The sequence below is a fragment of the Myotis myotis genome, unplaced genomic scaffold (assembly GCF_014108235.1).
Source record: "Myotis myotis isolate mMyoMyo1 unplaced genomic scaffold, mMyoMyo1.p scaffold_m19_p_8, whole genome shotgun sequence".
Taxonomy (NCBI): Eukaryota; Metazoa; Chordata; class Mammalia; order Chiroptera; family Vespertilionidae; genus Myotis; species Myotis myotis.
In genome coordinates, this window is record NW_023416390.1 from 65,071,674 (window position 1) to 65,086,130 (window position 14,457).

Sequence of the window (14,457 nt, forward strand, 5' to 3'; positions counted from 1 at the left end):
ATGAAATTTTCCCCAACAGAAAAGCACGAATTAATTTTGACTCTAGTTCCTCAGAAGCTCTACAGTGGGCTTTTTAAACATTAATGGTCTCCTTTACTTAGAAAGTGTTTCTCTAAGTTGAACTTAAAAAGCAGACTCTTTTGCTGAATGACCTTAGGCCTCTGAGTTGAAGGAACATTAAATTAGAAATTCTGAGCAAATCTTTAGTTTCTCTGTTTGTATAAAAAGCTTTGTAAAATTAAGTTTTAGTACATTGGACTCAAATTTTTATGAGTTATTTTATTTCATTTTATATTCATCTATTTAAGCCTTTTTTTTTTTTTTATGAAGTTGAAGAAGGGAGATTCCTTACATTTATAATTTTTTTTTCTAAAACAGTCAATTTATTTCCAGGCAAACTTTCCATTTAAAGGGTAAGGTAATTAGTTTCAGTTTTGAAGATGACACTGTGGTTCCACAATCCTTGATTGACTGTTTTTCCAGGAAAAGCAAGAGCAGCTGTGAAAGTAACTAAAAACTTAATGGGATCTTTTGATGTAGACATCGCACAAAATATAAAGCTGTGAGGACTATAAAGGGATGACTTACCGCAATTTGGAATACTTCAGAATATTTAAAAATAACTGAGAAAAATGCAGGGATCAAAACAAAAAATTTATAAATGGTATGAATAATAAAAATACCCAAACTATTCCAACACCCAAACTATTTAGTATTTGTAGTTATATGTGTGTCCAAGATAGATAGAAAGAGCCCTGTTGTCAAACATGGGTACTTAATTTCTGTTATTTAAATTTTTACTTTGTATTTAGGAATGTAATATAACCCTATACCATGGAAGGGCAAAAGCAGCTTAGCTCAATGTAATTTTTGACATGCGATAATGCTCAGGGGGAAAAAAGGAGGGGAGAAATAGCTTATCTATACTTATGTAAATTACAGTATTAAAGAACACTTTTAATATTTTCATTAAAACAAAATTCTACTTGTTTCTACATACTTAATAATAGAAAACTCAAAGCATCAATATTTCATTGCTTGCCTCCAAAAAACTGTTGACATCCTCTGTGGCCATCTGCCAAGGTGGTCATTCCTTTGTATTTGATGGAATTAGAGAAGTATCACGATTCTGTGAATTGGTGAAGGAAAATATTCTGTGCTCTGGGCTTCTGGTATTTTATTTCCTTGGTCCTGTTAAAAAGGGAATAAGGATGAATTTTCCAATTTTGAACAGAGAGCCAGTTATTTTATATTTCCTAGTTTCATATTTAAGGACATTTTGAGATTTTATGAGGTCTCATTAAGAATCACAGAATTTTAGTCTTACACACAGGACTTGCTAAATTTATGATTGTAGGCACAAAAGAGCTATATCAATTAGATGATTCAATCCCCATATTTTACACTATAGGAAACTGAAATCCAGAGAGGTTAAACAACCCAACTAATGGTACAACCGATCGGTGGCAGAGCCAGCATGAGAAACCAGTTCTTACTACTCTTAGTTCAAGGTTCTTTCCTCCAGTTGTTTACCTGGGAGGGAAATTGGGAAAAGCATCATCATTTCTAAGTTAATTTCTCAGACCTAAAGCTTAGAGGAAAATCTAGAACAAGAAACAACAAACATGATAGTTTATTATTTAATTACTAATTCAATGCATGGAACTTATTCAATGGGTATCTAAGAGAGACTATTTTATTACAGTATGATCATCATTTTATCAAAAATGATCATTTACCATTAAATTTCTGAATTTCAGCCAGTCATAATTATTTATTTTTCCTAATCCTTCCTACTGCAACATAAGAAAAAAGTGATATTTTTATTATCTGCAGAGCAACAGACTGAAATTTTTTTTTTAAAAAAATGGATTTTAGACACAACCTTATATCCCATAACATTTAAGATAAAATCCAAATCTAGAGGAGGACCAAGATGGTAGGGTAAGTAAACACATATACTCACCACCTCCCACAACCACATCAAAATTACAACTAAAAAAATACAAACCACCATCATTCAGAACCTCCTGAAACTGACTTTGGCTGACCAATTCAGGCATGTGTGATCCAAACTTGATCAACCAAGTGTCCATTTAATACCCTGAAATTTAGACATGTGACTGGGAACCCCATTAATGGCTCTACTCTGGAGAAAGCTGAAATCCCCAGAGCTACCCTTGTTTCTTTCCTTCCCACCTGTCAATTCCATGAGATATTCAAGTCACTTTCCAGATGAACGCCACATATGAATAAGTTTACAAAAATCTTGTTGCAAACAAAGGAAATTTAACCAAAATAGGCTTAAAAAAACACACACACCTAGTGTTCTTTTTGTTATAATTTCAAAGTACAGAGAAGGATATTTAAAGAGACTAAATAAAGCTTGCCTTTGTTTTTTATTCTCTCAAAGTAATTTCATAAATTGTAGTTAGGGATTGTGTGTCCTCTGGTACTACTTAAAAATTCTTCCAAATTTTAAAAATCAGGGTCGATGGATCCTAGATTGTGTGGATAGAACTATATTTTAGTAGAGGTGAAAAGATTTGCTTTGTAATTTTACTTATTTTATGTATTTAAAAACATTTTATGTAGAATGAGCTTTCTATATTCCTTTTGCTAATGCAAGACAAGGGAACATATGAAATTATTTGTGTCACTGATTTACTCAGATCCACTTATGAGACCCAAACATATTCCCATACATTGTTTTGGGGTACTGAGGAGAGAGCAGGGACAAAACAGATAAAGTCTCTGCCCTCACAGAGTAGCAATAAGAGAATTCATAGAATATAATTTGAAAATTTTATAGTACTTTAGTAATGAACTTGGTACATGTATATACAATGAGGAGATAAAACTAGCTTAAAAGTGTGAGCATATGGAGATAAAAATCCTAGAAAAAATTTATGTGCAAATCCTTAAGCATTATCTAATCTTTAAGAGGGATATATCAGAATACATAGGAAGCCCTGCCAGAAGTCAAATTATTATAAGAGTAATAATAAAGTGCAACCATCACCACAAAGGCAATACTTATGTTACACTCTTTACCACTAATTTCATATCTATTATTACAATAGAGCCTCTTAATACTTCTTCCAGATAAGCAGCATAGACAATGGAGCCTTAGAGGTTTGACAAACTTGACCACTTTGGGTAGGGGCAGAAGCAGCTACAGCCTGGTTTCCAAGTTTTCCAGTTTTACTTCCATCATACCACACGGCATCATCTAACAAAAGACAGTTGCTTAATAGGCAGAGTAAAAATTCCTTTTAATTTACTTCTGTGAACTACAAATAAAGTGAGAAAAAGAAGCAATACTATTGGTGTTATGAAGAAGTGGCTGGTAACAAAGTGAACATCTTTTGTCACTTTGAAAGACATAAGCTCAAATCAGTAAGAATTCTGGGATAGTTTGATAGATTTGGCTGTGGAGGAGTTTAAGAATGTGTTATTAAGGCATATTTTCCCAACCAATGGGGTTGGCAAACTTTAGCCAGCAGAACCAACCCAATCTGCCATCTGTTTTGTGTGGCCCTCCAGACAAGAATGGTATTTACATTTCTAAATGCTTTAAAGAGCATAAAAATTTTGACACCTGGAAGTTATATAAAATTAAGTTTCGGTGTCCATAAATAAAGCTGAACCACAGCCACGCGCATTTGTTCATGTATTGCCTCTGATTATTTTCACACCTCAACAGCAGAGTTGAATAGCTCCACAGAGACCTACCAGCCAGAGGAGCCTAAAGTACTTACAATTTGAGCTTTTCAGGAAAAAGTTTGTTGATCCTTGATCTAGAACAGCAATTTCCAACTGGTGCGCCACAAGATTTTTTAAAACATGCAATACCTGACTATTTAGTCAGGGTCACTCACCTCTTTTCTTTCAGATTGTCAAATAAAAAAAATGACAACAGCTACACAATAGCCATCTGGTGTGAATGAATAAAAATTACACTTTTTTTTTTGTCAGATTGGCAACAAATAGAATGTATTTGTTGTTGTGCTACAGAATTCTAGTAATTACTGTATGTGTGCCATGAGTTAAAAAGATTGAAAATCACTGCTCTAGAAGGTCACAATTTTCCAAAGAGTTCATAATGTTAAAGGCAATAACGACATCTGCTTAAACTAATAATTAAATAAATTTAATAACTGGGAAGTTAAATAAATATTTCTTCCCCTTAAAATGGAATGATTTGCAAGCACCTGAGGTCTAAGTGACTACCTTAGGTGCCTGAGAAGCATGCTTACATATCTCAGCACTCAGTCAGCTTATCACTTAAACTAGAGGCCCGGGGCACGAAATTCATGCACGGGTGTCCCTCAGCCTGGCCTGCACCCTCTGTAATACAGGACACCTTGGGAGATGTCTGACTGCCGGTTTAGGCCCTATCCCTAGTCGGATATCCTGCTCGCAATCCAAGGCTGCTGGTTTCTAACGGCTCGCCTGCCTACTGGCCTGATCCCCCTAACTGCCCTCCCCTGTCGACCTGATCCCCCTAACTGCTCTTCCCTGCTGGCTTGATCCCCCTAACTGCTCTCCCCTGCTGGCCTGATCACCCCTAACTGCCTCTGCTTTGGCCCCACCACCATGGCTTTGTCCAGAAGGACATTCAGTCTAATTAGCATATGATCCTTTTATTAGTATAGATTATCTCTTTGTGTTTAAATTACCTCATGATATTTGTGATTATTGCAGAGGTTCTAAATTTCTGAAGTATCAGTCCAACAATTTGAAATTTACTGTTACATAGATTTCTAGTTAATGACAGCAAGCACAAAAGCAACTTTTGGTGACATATAATTGAGTAGCATAAAAATCCTATGAAGCCTATAAATTTGCCTTAAGATAACCATCATCAAGTCTATAGGTTGCATTTACTTAATCAAAAGGAACCCCCAGAAGTCTCAAATACTTTAAAACTCAGGTTTAAAAAAACATGATTATCATATCCACAATTTTCTTGAACAAAATTACCTCTTATTTAGAAATTAAATGTAGGTACGTTCAAAAGCATCTACAGTAATAAAAGACAAACATGCAAATTGACCGCACCTTCGCTATGTCTTAAGCCACGCCCACCTGCCAATCAGAGCGACTATATGCAAATTAACCCAACCAAGATGGCGGCCGGCAGCCATGGAGCTGGAGCAAGCAGGAGGCTTGGTTGCCCCAATGATGGAGGAAGCCAAGCTTCCCGCTTGCCGCGGTGGGCTCTGAGCTCCACTCAAAGCAACAAAGTTTCAATTATAGAAGGTAAATAAACCCCAGATACCTGCTTTCGGCCGGCTGTGGCCACGGAGCTGGAGTGAGCAGGAGGCTTCCCTCCTGCCTGCCCTGGGTGGCTCTGAGCTCCTCTCAAGGCTACAAAGTTTCAATTATAGAAGGTAAATAAATCCCAGAATTAAAAACAAAGAAAAAAAAGGAGAGGCTGAAAGCTTCCGTCGCCGGTGGGGCTTGGCCAGCCTGAAAACAGCCCTCAGCCCCTCACCCAGACTGGCCAGGCACCCCAGTGGGGACACCCCACCCTAAAGGGGCTGTGGCCAGCCTGAAAACAGCCATCAGCCCCTCACCCAGGCTGGCCAAACCTTCATGGGGTGAGGGTCCCCACTGGGGGAGGGGGGGCTTGACCAGCCTGCAAACAGTCATCAGCCCCTCACCCAGGCTGGCCAGGCACCCCAGTGGGAACCCCCACCCTGAAAGGGGTGTGACCAGCTGCAAACAGCCATCAGCTCCTCACCCAGGCTGGCCAAGCACCCAAGCGGGACCCCCACCCTGATCCGGGACACCCTTAGGACAAACCAGCCGGCCCCCACCCATGCACCACACCTCTATCCTATATAATAAAAGGGTAATATGCAAACTGACCCTAACAGCAGAACGACTGTGAATGACTGGTCACTATGACACACACCGACCACCAGGGGGCAGACGCTCAATGCAGGAGCTGCCCCCTGGTGGTCAGTGTGCTCCCACAAGGGAGCTCTGCTCAGCCACAAGCCAGGCTGACGGCTGCCAGTACAGTGGTGGTGGTAGCCTCTCCCGCCTCCTCAACAGCACTAAGGATGTCCAACTGCAGCTTAGGTTTGCTTCCCGCTGGCAAGTGGACATCCCCTGAGGGCTGCCGGGCTGCCAGAGGGATGTCTGACTGCCAGCTTGGGCCCGATCCCCCCAGGGAGCAGGCCTAAGCCAGCAGGTGGACATTCTCCGAGAGGTCCCAGACTGCAAGAGGGCATAGGCCGGCCTGAGGGACCTCCCGTAGTGCACAAATTTTTGTGCACCGGGCCTCTAGTCTATATATATAAAAGCTTAAGTGACCATTATGACTGAACGACTGGTCGACCAGTCACTATGATGCGCACTGACCAATAGGGGCAGGCGCTCAACGCAGGAGCTGTCCCCTGGTTGTCAGTGTGCTCCCACAGCCAACCTCCTGAGGCCCACCAACCTGCTGAGGCCCCTCTCCCTGGCCATCCAGCCCCCCCATAGGCCCTGATGGGGGTGCCGGCCGACCAACCTCCTAGTTTCCCTCCTCTGGCCGGCCTCCCAACAGGCCGCAATCGCTGGCCAGGCCAAGGGACCCCACTCTTGCACGAATTCATGCACCGGGCCTTTAGTAAAATATAAAAAAACTCCAAAATGTAAGATCATAAAAGCAGTTTTGAGCCTACTTTTGATGCTGTAACTTAGTTACTTTTCAAGATACATTTAAATACTCATTAGGACTCAAAGTCAGATATTATTTGAAATATTGTTAAAATTTTATATTTACTTTTGTCATATTGTTCCCACCCTAAATTTAAATTAATAAATTTTTACAGGTCACTTGCTAAAAGTAAAAAAAGTTGAATATCTTTATTATGCTTAATAAATATTGATTTATTTTTAAATAAACTTTATGATTCATTTTTTTTCCCTTTTGTAACTCAACCATTCTTTCAAGGAGGGTTAAAAATATCTACATCATCCTATTTATTCTCTGTGATATGGCTGCTCCAAAACAAGCTACTCTGTGATTTAGAAACCAAAGTCTACCTTTAATCAAAACAATTTTTTAAGATATCTTTTACTATTGCTTCTATTTGACATTTTTTCATTAACTCTTAGGAATATGCCTAAGCCTCATATTGGAACTTTCTTCTTTATTCCCATATGTTTCATTTTCTCTTACATCATTTTTAATTTTTCTTTGAATTCTGAGAAAATTTCTGATTTCCCCCCTACCCTCACTTCACTAAGTTGATTTCCTGCAGGCCAATTCTTTTTTTACTGACAAGAGTTGAGAATTTTAATTTATTTTTCTAATATTAATTTTATCCAGTCATTTTTAACCTTATTTACCTCATCCTTAAATTTATCCTGGTGTTTTTTAATTTTATCTGCTCTCTCCTATGTCTGTTTCAAATATCCATGTCTTCTTGGGATCACAATCAGTTTTCTAAATATCTATCTTTTTGCAAAGTTATTTCTCTGAATGTTCACTATAGAGGTCTAATTATCCTTAATTTGCAATCTTCTTTCATAAACTTTGTCTTGTTATTCAATTATTTTTTAAAATACTCACCCCAGGACATGCTTATTGATTTGAGAGAGAGGGGGGGGGGGGGGGAAAGAAGAGGAGGAGGAGGAGGAGGAAAAAGAGAAACATTGATGTGAGAGAGAAACATCATTGGTTGCCTCCAGTACACACCCTGACCAACGATTAAATCCGCTACTTAGGTATGTACTCTGACTGGGAATCGAGCCTTCAACCTTTCAGTGTATGGGACAACACTCCAATCAACTGATCCACACCAGCCATGGCTTTGATTCAGTTTTTAACAATACCTTTCCAACATTTTTGTAACTTAAAAACAATGACATCCTTTTGAACATTTTAAGGTTCGCCTATTTAAAAAATGTTGAGAAACGCTAAATTAAAAAAAAAAATAAGTGATAATATTTATCCATTCAGGTCATTCATTATTTCTTTAGCAAACAGATGAGTACAAACTCTTAGTCAGCCACTGTAGAAAAAAACCAAGAGATAAATGATAGTATTTACTTTTAAGGAGATTACAGACTAGTGGCTGGAAACAGACAAGTATTCAGATTGTTAAAATATAGTTTAATAACATCTTCAATGAAAGCAAATTAAGCTGCTCATAGATGTAAAGAAGGTGCTACATTATAATCTAGAACAAATATGAACTCAGTTCCGAATGCTGAGAACAGAAAAGGGAGAAAAAAATGAGAGGTATTAATAATAGAATCCATTGGGCATATTGAACAATTTGATGAAAGAAGACAAATATTAAAATTTTTGTCAATAAGGGTGCCCTCTTGTTAGAGATATAAGGAGAAGGTAGGGAGGGTCTAGAGAGGTACCATGATTGATTTATTTTTAAAGTAATTTGTACTTATTAAAGTAATTCATGATCATGGTACAATTCAAAGAGCATAAATGAGTGAAAAAATGAGAAATAAAACTCCTATCTCTTCTCTCCACGGAAAAACACCATCTATTTCTTGCATGTCTCATTACACAAATTTTATACACCTTTTTAAAGAAACTCTTGGGGACAAATATATTTAGGAATTTGGGGTTTTTCAGATTTAAAAAGGTAATGAGATAAACTGCATGGACTGCAGTTTATCTAATACCAGCCAGTGGTGTCTAGGCAGCAGCCCATAATCAAATACACTAATTTTTCTGTAATGAACAGTCCCACTTTGATTTAAACATAGAATAGAAATAATTTCATATATTCATAAATAGCTTTTATTTTTTTCCTCATTTTTCCCTAGCTTTACTGAGATATAATTGACATATAACATAGGTAAATCTAAGGTGTCCAACATGGTGATCTGATACATGTTTATATTGCAAAATAATTATTGCAGTAAGGTTAGTTAACACATTCGTCACCTCACTTAATTACAATTTATATGTGTATGTGTTGTGAAAACACATAATATTGTTAACTACAGGCTGCATGCTGAATATTAGATCCCAATAACTTATTCACTTTATAACTGGAAGTTTGTACCCTTTGATCCAAATCTCCCCATTCCCTCTACTTCCCAGCCTCTGCAACTGCCATTCTATTCTGTTTCTATGAATTTTTTTTTTTAAATAGATTTCACATATATGTGGGATCACACAGTATTTGCCTTTCTCTGTCTCACTTATTTCACTAAGCTTAAATGCCCTATAAATGCTGTCACAAATTATAGGATTATCTTTTTTGGCTGAATAATATTCATAAGTATGCATATATAAACAAATTTACATGCATTATATATGATATATATGTGATATGCATATCACATGTTCGCATGTATATCACATTTTCTTTATCCATTCATCTATCAATGGGGGTGCAGGTATCTTTGAAATAGTGATTTCATTTCCTTGTGATATACATACAGAAGTGGGATATATATGCAGCTGTGGGGCCATAAGGTAGATTTATTTATTTATTTATTTATTTATTTATTTATTTTAAACATATATTTTATTGATTTTTTACAGAGAGGAAGGGAGAGAGATAGAGAGTTAGAAACATCGATGGGAGAGAAACATTGATCAGCCGCCCCCTGCACATCCCCTCCTGGGGATGTGCCCACAACCCAGGTACATGCCCTTGACCGGAATCGAACCTGGGACCTTTCAGTCCGCAGGCCGACGCTCTATTCACTGAGCCAAACCGGTTTCGGCTTTATTTTTAAATTTTTGAGGAACCTCACTGTTTTCCATTGTGGCTGTACCAATTTACATTCCCACTGACAGGGTACAAGTGTTCCCTTTTCTTCACTTCCTCACCAGCACCTATCTCTTTTCTTTTGACAATATCCTTTTCCCAGGCGTGAGCTGATATCTCATGGTTTTGATTTGCATTTCCTTGATGATGAGTGATGATGGGCACCTTTTCCATTACTGGTTGGCCACCTGTATGTGTCTTCTGTGGAATAATGTTTATTCAGGTATTTGGCCCATTTTTAAAATCAGACTATTTTTTTGGCTACTGAGTTCATTGAGTTCTTTAATATTTTGGATATCAACTCCTTATCGGATATGGTCATCAATAGCTTTTAAATTCATGATGAAATTAATGTTTCCACATCAGTTTGGTCTTGTTGCCAAAACATATTGAAGGAAAAAGAAATTTTTGGATTTCAGAATCTATTACCTTTTAGAATTGCAATTACAGACCTGTACTAACTCTACCCATGGAAACAATATATTACCATCTATAGATATAAAAGACTAAAATGCGAAGTGTCTGTCCAATCATCTGACCAGTCGCTATGACACGCACTGACTACCATGGGGCAGATGCTCAATACAGGAGCTGCCATAACATGCACTGGCCATTTACAAAGAAATGGCACAGTGGACCTGGCATCAACAAAGCAACACTTGACTTCCCCCAGGTGGGACACAGTCCCCACCACCACCCTGGAGCAACAGCCCACCAAATCACAGCCAATGCTGCTGAGACCCCATGGCACAAAATGCGGCCCACAGCCCAGCCCACCCTTAAACAGTGGCTGTGGGTGCCAAGGAATGACATCACGTGGAAACACCCTAGCTTCCTCTCCCTAGAAACCAGCCTCCTTGGAGTTTCTTCAGCCCAGGAACATGACTTGCTTTATAGCCAGGTGCAAACATTTTACACTTTAACCAAATGTCTGTGAAGCATTTTCCTGTGCCTCATCTCTTTTGACCCTCACAGAAGTCCTGGAGTAGGTAGATAGGAGACTCAGTGGAATCCTATTTTCTTTTCCTTAGCCAGAAAACAGAGATTTAGAGAGTTTAGAAACTTGACACGACTGAAAAGAAGAAATGGTGGAACTTGAAAATGACTTCAGGTTTTCTCACTGCGCAGAATAGAGTCAAACACTGCTGCAGTTAATTATTATACCCTTTCTTCTCCCTGTGTGATCTACAATAATAATCTGCTTCGTGTTGATATTTACTGCTGTGTTGCTGACAATTATCTGAAAGAGAAGTTGGGGTGCTTCACTAGGCTGGAAAAAGTGTAGCTAAATCAGAAAGCAGGTCTAATTAAGTGAGTTTATTCTATATATATAAAAGGCTAAATTGACTCTCACATGCACGATACGTACAAAGTTCTCGCTGGTGGCAATTGCACGTGTGTGTTTCAATCTCATTGTCAATCGTGATTAGGTTGACACTGCTATTATAGAGAAAGGGCGAGTAGTGATATTAAAATATTTGTTCTAATTAATTTCCTGTCAATGTGTATGAATCTGTGCACCGGGCCTCTAGTATATTTATAATGATAAATTGTATCCTTTTACTTATCACATGCTTCATTATGCATGAAACACAATCTTGTTCTCAGCCATAGTGTTCCAAGACTGAAGTCCTTATAGAACATTACATATTTACTCTCACTTAATACAGGTAGTAACTGAGTACCCATTAGTAAAAAGTCTCATCACTGAGTAGTTTCTGGATTTGTGTATATTTCTCAGAAGCAGCTTTATGAGAATTCAGATAAGAGATTTCAGATAGTGGATCAAGTGAAAATGCTCTATCAGATGTAATGCATTCATTCAATGACTACAACATAAGCCCTGCATTGCTTGCAGATGTTTCCCACATTCCCTCTTTGCTTTTCATTATGGGTTATTAATTATTTGTAGCTTTCATATTTTTGTTTCATCCTTTAACATTTCTCTTTTGTCATTTGCCACTTTGCCCTCCTCCCTTTTTGTGTTCTCTCACCAGCTGTGTTCATGAGATGTTCAATGTGGCTGATAATCCATCTAATGCTTCTGGTATTTCATAAGTGTTTGTCTCATGATTTCATAAAGTTCTTATCCTCTAAAACTGTTGAGCATTTTAAGTAAACAAATGCTCAGAACACATACAATTAATATAAATAATTTATATATAACCAGTGACCCGGTGCACAAAATTCATGCACAGGGCGGAGCGGGGGTTGTCCCTCAGCCCGATCTGCACCTTCTCCAATTTGGGACCCTTTTGGGATGTCTGACTGCCAGTTTAGGTGGGACCGGGCCTAAACTGGCAGTTGGACATCCCTCTTGCAATCCAGGACTGCTGGCTCCTAACCGCTCACCTGCCTGCCTGGCTGATAACCCATAACCACTCTGCCTGCCAACCTGCTCACCCCAAACTGTCTCCTCACTGGCTTTCTCACCCCTAACTGCCCCCCTTGCTGGCCTGATTGCCCCCAAGTGCCCCCCTACCAGCCTAATCACCCCCAACTGCCTCCTTGCCAGCATGCTCGCCCCCAACTGTCCCCCTGCAGGTCTGATTGCCCCAAACACCCCCCCCCCACTGGCCTGCTAACCCCCAACTGTCCCCCCTTTCAGCCTGATTGCCCCCAACTGCCCCCTTGCTGGCCTGCTCACCCCAAACTGCCGCCCCCACCGGCCTGCTTGCCCCAACTACCCTCCCCTCCTGGCCTGATTGCCCCTAACCACCTCTGCCTTGGCCCTGCCACTATGGCTTTGTCTGGGCGGCGGCCACGGAGCCGGCTGGGGCAACCAAGGAAGCCAAGCCTAGGCAACCAAGGGAGCCAAGCCTCCCGCACCTGCTCTCTGGCCAGCTTGGTTCCGTGGCTCCGGCTGGCGCCTCCATCTTTGTCACATCTATTTGCATATTTCCTCCTTATTGGCTGTGGGTGCTGCCATCTTTATCACATAGTGATGGTTAATTTGCATATTACTGTTTATTAGATAGGATGTATTAAGTTCAAAATAAGTTTCATGTTTATTTTTGAAAACTGCAAAATATAAGCTAAATCTAAAAAATAAGTAAATAAGGAAGCACTCTGAAATGCCTGCTATCTTACAGGCATGATTTACCTAGGGTCATTGGATACACATTTATTGTCTAGAACAGTGTTGGTGAACCTATGACAGGCATGTCAGAAGTGACACGCGAACTCATTTTTTTGATTGATTTTTCTTTGTTAAATGGCATTTAAATATATAAAATAAATATCAAAAATATAAGTTGTTGTTTTACTATGGTTGCAAATATCAAAAAATTTCTACATATGACACGGCACTAGAGTTAAGTTAGGGTTTTTCAAAATGCTGACACGCCGAGCTCAAAAGGTTCGCCATCACTGGTCTAGAATGATCATATGAAAACCATGTGCAGCTAAAACTTGGGGAATATATCTAAGTTTTGTATAAATACAAATAAAAATAAGCATGTTTGTATCTCCTTTTTAAAAAAATCATTAAAATGAGAACATTTTCTCCATGTATAATGTCCTGTTATAAGGCATCTTTTCATAATACTACAGAAATCTATTTCTTCAGATAAAATGAGGCCTACATCATGAAACTGAATGTAGCTGCAGAAAAACCCATAATCATACTGACTGGTCTCATTTTTAAATTCATGAAGCACTCAAGTGGGCTCTTCCTGCTCCCAGGCAATCATAGTATATTTCCCTAGTCCATTCATTCTCCCATTTTTCTAGATAATGTTTTCATACTTCCTCTTCCTTGTGTTCTCTCCCTCACATTCCACATCCAGTCTCTCTGGGGTCCAGTTGATTTAATTTTAAATTACATCCAAACTCCAACTCTTTCTCACTACTTCCACTGCCATTCCTCAGGTCTAAGGTACCATTATCTCCCAGCTTTTTACCTTTGCTCCTTATCAGCTTGTTTGTAGTAACATCAGCTTAAGTTTTTACAAATTTATCAAATATTGTCACTCCTCTGCTAAGACAAACAAACTGAAATGGACCTCATTTATCTTTCTGATCCCATCTCTACCACTATTCCTCTTTCTCTGCTCAAGCCACACTGTCCACTACCCTTTTGTTTAACATCTGATATGACATGCTACTTAGAACACTCTTTCCTCCAACATCCACATGATTAAATCCCTGGATTCATGCTTTTATTTAAATTTGCTCTTTTCCGATGAGACGTACCTGCTAATCGTATTTAATAAATTGCAATATTTTCTTCTAATCTCAATGATGCTGCCTATTCCAGTTATTCCGTTTTATAAAATGTTCTTCTTTACAGAACTTTTATCTTCTGATATTAGGTATTTATTATGGTTAATTTTTGTCTGTCTTCCACCATTAGAACGTAAGCTCCGTAAAGACTGGGATTTCTGTCGTTGATCCATGCACCTCAAACAGTGCATGGTACAAAGCAGCTCTCAATAAATGTATCACGAAGAAATAAAATTTATTCATTTAGTTAAAAAGGTAATATACATACTTATTTTAATAAGTTTTAAGCTTAGAGTATTTTATAGACTTACAAGTCCAGGAAGCACAGAGAACCCCAAACAAAAGGAATCCAAAGAGGACCACACCAAGACACATCATAATTAAAATGTCAAGAGCAAAAGACAAAGAGAGAATCTTAAAAGCAGCAAGAGAAAGAAACTCAGTTACCTACAAGGGAATACCCATACGACTGTCAGCTGAT

General features: G+C 38.7%; 1 protein-coding gene across 1 annotated transcript in view; it reads right to left on the bottom strand.

The window, feature by feature from the left end:
• Positions 1–14,457, bottom strand: part of MBD5 (methyl-CpG binding domain protein 5) — a 409,514-nt gene that overhangs the window by 230,809 nt on the left and 164,248 nt on the right. Inside the window, exon 7 of the mRNA XM_036319644.1 lies at positions 1,001–1,191. The gene's annotated coding sequence lies outside the window, so the exon portion shown is untranslated. The remainder of the gene's footprint in view (positions 1–1,000; positions 1,192–14,457) is intronic.